The sequence below is a fragment of the Typopeltis vanoorti genome, chromosome 16, assembly GCF_054136105.1.
Source record: "Typopeltis vanoorti isolate ZY-2024b chromosome 16, IOZ_Tvanoo_1.0, whole genome shotgun sequence".
Lineage (NCBI taxonomy): Eukaryota > Metazoa > Arthropoda > Arachnida > Uropygi > Thelyphonidae > Typopeltis > Typopeltis vanoorti.
This window is the reverse complement of record NC_143564.1, coordinates 6,497,467-6,503,466: the sequence shown is the minus strand read 5'-3', so window position 1 is coordinate 6,503,466 and position 6,000 is coordinate 6,497,467.

Here is a 6,000-nt window from a genome sequence, read left to right as displayed (position 1 = left end):
AATAACGAAACTTCAAAGAGTCTTTAGTTCTGTAGTAATCTTCAATAACTAAAAAACCAAAGGAAGGGCGAGTTACATTTTATGTAAGTGGGTTTTCGCAAGGAACCATTATCAAAGTCGGAACTTTGAGTCTGCTAAGAAATCCAATTAGAGAGATGCGGTCTTGGACGTTTTCTGTGATGTTCACGCTTCGAAAATACCTCCAAAGCTATCAGTAGGTTTAGGTCTTAAATAAGGGAAAAACGATACAGTGAACCATCGTAGGGAGAAAAAAAAACAGAATTAGATGAATTTTTTTTGTGACTCTCATCCACGTACGATTTTCTGTAAACATATAGTACTTTAGTACATTGGGTAAGCTTGTTTTGTTTTTTAATTATTTTGTATATTCTTATATGTGTTATTTATTTTTACATGGTCCGAAACCCTGCTCTATAGAAACCAAACACAAGAAAATTCTTCAAGCCTCTACTGATTCCCACTAAGTGGAGCGGTAGTCTTATACAGGACGCTGAAATTTATTTCCACCTCAAGACAGATCTAAACATTCATATCCGTCCACGATGGAATTAGAACAACAACCAGAACAACTGACTTTTATTTTCAAACAAGAATCTATTTAAAGATTAGAATAAATGACTAGATTCAGACATTTCCTTGATTCCTTGCTAATAGAAGAAATTACGCTGTTCAAAATTTTCAGGGTTAACAAAACGGTTACGTAGATACTATGCAGAAAATATGAGATTATGAAAAACTCTTTCCGTCGTCTAGTGGGAATTAGCTTTGCAATATCATGATGGCAGTAAGTCACGCTCATAAGAATTAAATGTATAGCCGAAGACATTTCCGCACACTGCTTTGTACGTTGAATAATAAATTTCGAGTCTAAGCATACCATAAAAACCCCATCAATGTTCTAAAATAACGTAGCAACAAAATCGTTCGCAAAATACGAGAGAAAGTGCTATCCAATGAAATTTAACTTTTACAGTTCCACGTGCAGTTACTTGAGAATGGCAGCGAAATACACGCAGCCTCAGAACTCTTCTCCAATGACTCATTATTAACCAACTTTGTTCATAAAGGAAGCAAACACTGGCACCCGTTAAAGTGTTTACTGGTGGAGAAAAGCGTTTTATTTGAACAACAAGTCTGCACTAACTCCACTTTTATTGATGAATTCAGGCTTTAATACAGAAAATAGAGTTAATTAGTGTTGAACGCAGGGTTGCCAGATGAACACAACAGCTTATGGACAAAATTTAAAGAAAATTTGGCCAAAAATGGCCACTTTGGAAAAGTATTAGGCCACATATATGGCCAAAGATATAAAATGATTGAATTGTGTGAATTAACATACCAAAAATTGAGTGTGCATAAATTATGCCTATATATTCGATTATGTATCATTAAAAATACTTTTAATTAAACTTAAAATACTTACATTGAATCTCAGCTGTTAATTTGACAGCACTTCCTCAAGATATTGAATACCTTGTTCTTCGTTTTCTGCAGTCGAGACGTAAAGGGTTTTGGTTGTGCATTTGTAGCATTTCGGGAGTACATTTAAGTGATAAGAATAAACATCGTTATTTGAGTGATAAGAATAAACCGTTCGTTCTTATCACATAAGAATGAACGGATTCTTACAATTGAATCCAGCAGTTTAATTTGCATCCTGTTTCTGGGTTTAGTTTTGATAGATGTTACATCATAAAAAATTCGTTCAACTATTGCGTTACTTGCTGGCACGATAAGGCATAATTCGACAGTTCTTTAAAATTATTGTGTTTGGATACTGCTTGCCAAAATTCTAAAGCTTTCTTAGGGATTCCATCTTGTTTGAAGTTTTCTTCTTCATTCCACGGAACAAGGCTTTTTTTTTTTCTGTGTTGGTCTTCGACTACATTAACATCGTTTATTCGGTGGAAAAAAATTGCAGATCACAAAATTTTCCCTTTTCTGTTTGGCTTAGAATAAACAGTAGGATTAAAAAATGACAGACCTTTAAAATATCAGCTGACTCAGCCGCTTGTTCACTTGATTCAACAGAAAATAGAGTTAATTAGTGTTGAGCGCAGGGTTGCCAGATGAACACAACAGCTTATGGACAAAATTTAAAGAAAATTTGGCCAAAAATGGCCACTTTGGAAAAGTATTAGGCCACATATATGCATCTAAATTTCACAGACCTTATTTTATTATTTTCTTGTTCCATATTAGGAGAAGTGCTAAAGCTGATCAAGTACGTCCTAATTTCTTGATCAAATTTAATTCCAAAGTCTACATTTTCACTATTTTGCATGTTCCATTTTCGTTGTACAGCCTTTGATAAAGACTATCTCTGTGTGTGCGCATTTCTTTGGCAAGATCGTAAGGATTAGCATAGGTTTGCTGGAACAAAATATTAAGCCTTTCGAACTCTTTAACAATGGGAGTAGCAAATACAAAGTAAAAATAATTCATCCTATCTTGTAACATCTGTTTTATCAACCATGCCTTATACCTTGTATCCTTACCTTCAGATTGTTCACAGCAGGTGAAGTAGGCAATTAATTCTTCCCAATTTAGCAGTATATTATTGACGACTTTACCTTTCGCTAACCACCTTGTCTTGGACAATTTCATAAATGGAAGGGGCGCATCTCGTTCCTGGTCATCTGCAACTGCTGAATTCATCACTTTAAAAAGAGTCTTAAAATCTTCTCTTCTCATATTGCTATTTGAAAACCACGAAGGAATATCAAAACGAATCCAATATTGGATGGCAGCTTTGAAAATGCATGCTTTATACAAATGGCCAGAGTGGCAAATGCACTTCATTTGAATACAGTTCGGATTTTCATTTCTAATCCTAGTCCATAGGGAATTGTTACTTCCAACCATAGCAGCAATACCATCACTAGCAAACCCAATACAGTTCTTAAGAGTATATGAAACCTCCGCTGTTGTCCCTACAACAGGTATAAGACCCAAGAATGCTGCGTGAATTTTATTTGTTTCATTCCAAAAAAATCTAAGAACTATGCACAAATGCTTTTGTATTGCAATATCTGTAGATTCATTTACTAGTAATACATACTTTCTACCTTATAAATCATGCTTCAGTTGCTCTTTCAATGAAGCAGCAATTACATTTTCTATAATTGCAATACATTTGGTTCTGTGCAGTTTAATGCCACCAAGAACATTATTTTGGCAATGTTTCTTAACTACTTCACCTATATAATCTACAGCACGAATTGAGGAATGACATGCTATTGCAAGGCTAAGTTCTATTTCTGCTTGTTTTTCCTGATTTGATAACTTTATCTAGAGTTGTTTGTGATGCACTGGGAGATTTATATTGGTGTTTCTTTGATTTTTCGTGAACACATATGTTATAAAGTTTTGGCAGCACATTAAATTTTGCAATACGTCCAATATGCATGTTATCCATCATCAGAAGATTTCAGCCACAAATATTTTACTTCCCACTCTTTTTTATATTTTCTTCCACCTCTATTATCACTTCTGTACTTAGGCATTTTAAAGGGCTCGAAAAAAAAAAGATATCTCAATTCAGAAAATGAAGAAAAAAAAACCAATTATAGATAATAGTACGACAAAATTTGTAGTACAAATACTAATCTGGCACAGCAAACACCAATCTGGTAAAGGGAAAATAACAAAAATATAAGCAAGATAAAGATCAAGTTTATAAACGATAGTAAAAAATTATTCATTAATTATACTAAAATCACTTAATTACCATTCTTACGAAATTGAACATATTACTTGCATATTGTTACAATGCGGTTAAAGTTTATGCAAAATATTCCAGTATGAAAGCGTATAAGATAGAACTATCACCAAAGAGCACCAAATGTCTGATATCACGTAACAGAACAACACTTGCAACACAAAGTCTATGGTCACCACCAACCAAATGCCGCGTAAAGGGATACCAACAGCTAGCCTTACAATGCGACGACAATATTAAACCAAGTAAATAATGCATATGATTTGAAATATTTGTAAAAATGGCCAAATTAGTGGCCATATTTGCATAAATGGCTAAACAGATATTTCATGGCCCCAGAGTCCAAAAAAGAGCCAGATTTTTGAAATTTGGCCATGAAATGGCCAATCTGGCAACCCTGGTTGAGCGAAATAGTTCAAATTGAAAACAAATGCTTTGAACACTTGTTTTCATTCCATCAATTTCAAGCAGCCATTCGAGATTTACAATTTCTAAAAAAATTTCAGTCAAAGAATAATTGACAGGCTCGGATTACTCTTCCTGCGAGTGTGCTTGATGCAATTTCCATGGTTAATAGGTAAATGCGGACACTCGTGTTGAAGGTTTAAATATGAAGCTGACCTTTTCTGTTACATTATTAGAGCCAATCGGTGTCATTAACATTTCTTGGGATTCCCCGACAAGATTTTAGAACAATCCTCGCCATTTGGGCAGGCAAAAATTGCACTTTATTTCTTTTCATTTTTCTATATAGATGAAGCAATTGTGTAGGAGGATCTCGTATGTTAGGTAGTTGTCTATATATACTCCTATATGAAATATATTAAACGTTATTGTTTGAATATGCTGCTAATAAGTAATTTTTCTAGTTTTTGGATGATTTAAATATTTTTTTATTAAAAATGAAATGCAGTATATGGATCATTCGACGAATCTAACAAGGAGAGTCACGTTATATAATATAGTACCTAGCCAGATATTTATATTATTCGGAAATATGTCAGTCCCTTTGCGAAGCTAGTTTAATTTATTTCTTTTAGCAACGCCTTGATGCACTGCAATTGCAGTATCTGCACATTCACAGATATGCACTTGTATCTGTGCGAATGATGACAGATGTCTTAAATTTTCTTGGAGAGATTGCTAAAATTATGAAGACGTCACAAACAGCATTGCAATAATAAGGCAGATGTTTAAGAGATTGTTCAATTCTATAAGGCCTTGATAAGGTTGCATATGATTATTGAATATTGAGTTGGTCATCTGGCTATCGAAGAGACGAGGTTATCTTGGAGATTCAGAGACGAATTACTAAGGTGGTTTTTGAAGTATTTTGTATGAAGCAAGTTTGAGTAGAATCTACTTTTCGATTCTGATAAATAGGTAATGAATATGAATGATGCATAAAGTAGTAAATGTTTGTTTTCAGTTGCAAGAGAAAGGGATTTAACAGTACAGAAACAGCCGTCCGTGGATGCTACATAATGAGGATGTGGCAAATGAGCGAGCAAGAGGTTGTGTGTGTGTGTGTGTGTGTGTGTGTGTGTGTGTGTGTGTGTGTGTGTGTGTGTGTGTGTGTGTGTGTGTGTGTGTGTGTGTGTGTGTGTGTGTGTGTGTGTGTGTGTGTGTGTGTGTGTGTGTGTGTGTGTGTGTGTGTGTGTGTGTGTGTGGAGAGAGTGCATTGCCTGCTTGTTTGAGTATGGCAACTGCACTTACTTTAAAGTCATGGTTTGATGAGCAATGCATGTTTAACATTAGAACTTGTCACAGTGAGTCTTTCGACACAATAGATCTGATGATGTTTGCTTCATTTTTAACATGGAGGTAGAAATAAGAGTATACGCTGTTTTAAGGATATTTGTGACATAAGATTGAACGATATATGCACGTAAGCACAAGAAAGATATTTAATTAACCAAATATTTCAGTCTGGAAATAGCAGACCATCCTCAGTGGTATTACAAGAACAGTTTAAAAAAAAAATACAAGCTAGAATACTAACAGTAGATCGTTAAAAATAGAACTTCGCGCGATGTTATATCACTAATTTTAAAAGGGAATATTTTGAAGTAGAGACATGATTGGGAAAAAAAAAATTAATCAGTAATCTTGGTTAGACTTTCCCAGATTTTTGATATAGATGTGTCTCTACTTCAAAATATTCCGTTTCATACTTAGTGATATAACATCACGCGGCGTGTTCTATTTTTAACGATCTATTATTAGTATTCTAGCTTGTATTTTTTAAAACTGTT